The sequence below is a fragment of the Macaca mulatta genome, chromosome 12, assembly GCF_049350105.2.
Source record: "Macaca mulatta isolate MMU2019108-1 chromosome 12, T2T-MMU8v2.0, whole genome shotgun sequence".
NCBI lineage: Eukaryota > Metazoa > Chordata > Mammalia > Primates > Cercopithecidae > Macaca > Macaca mulatta.
In genome coordinates, this window is record NC_133417.1 from 112,193,049 (window position 1) to 112,194,332 (window position 1,284).

A 1,284-nucleotide genomic window follows, 5' to 3' on the forward strand; every position below is an offset into this window, starting at 1 on the left:
GTTCACACCATTCTCCTGCCTCAGCCTCCTGAGTAGCTGGGAGTACAGGTGCCCGCCACCATGCCTGGCTAATTTTTTTTGTATTTTTAGTAGAGACGGGGTTTCACCATGTTAGCCAGGATGGTCTCGATCTCCTGTCCTTGTGATCCGCCCGCCTCAGCCTCCCAAAGCGCTGGGATGACAGGAGTGAGCCACTGTGCCTGGCCTCAATATTCTTGAAAAAAAGAAATTCCAATCCAGAATTTCATATCTGGCCAAACTAAGCTTCATAAGCAAAGCAGAAATAAAATCTTTTCCAGACAAGCAAATGCTGAGGGATTTTGTCACCACCAGGCCTGCCTTGCAAGAGCTCCTGAAAGAAGCACTAAACATGGATAAGAAACCCACTACAAAAACACATTGAACTACACAGACCAATGACACTATGAAGCAACTATATTAACAAGTCTGCAAAATTAACCAGTCAGCATCATGATGACAGGATCAAATTCACACACAACAATATTAACCTTAAATGTAAATGGCCTAAATGCCCCAATTAAAAGACACAGAATGGCAAGCTGGATATAAAGACAAGACTCATCATGGTGCTGTATTCAAGAGGCACATCTCATGTGCAAAGACGCACATGGACTCAAAATAAAGGGATGGAGGAAAATTTGCCAAGCAAATGGAAAGCAGAAAAAAGCTGGGGTTGCAATCCTAGTTTCTGACACAATACACTTTAAACCAACAAAAGTCAGAAATCTAAGACAAAGAAGGGCATTACATAATGCTAAAGGGTTCAATTCATCAAGAAGAGCTAACTATCCTAAATATATATGTACCCAATACAGGAGTACCCAGATTCATAAAACAAGTTCTTAGAGACTGACAAGAGACTTAGACCCCCACAAAATAATAGTGGAAGACTTTAATACCCCACTGTCAGTATTACACAGATCATCAAGACAGAAAATTAACAAAGATATTCAGGATTTGAACTCAGTTCTAGACCAAGTGGACCTGACAGATATCTACAGAACTCTTCACCCCAAAACATAATGTACATTTTTTTTCAGCACCACATGGCACTTATTCTAAAATTGATCACATAGTTGGAAGTAAAGCACTCCTCAGCAAATGCAAAAGAACTGAAATAATAACAGTCTCTCAGACCACAGTGCAATCAAATTAGAACTCAAGATTAAAAAGCCCACCCAAAACCACACAACTACATGGAAATTGAACAGCCTGCTCCTGAATGACTCCTGGGTAAATAATAAAATTAAGGCAGAAATTAAG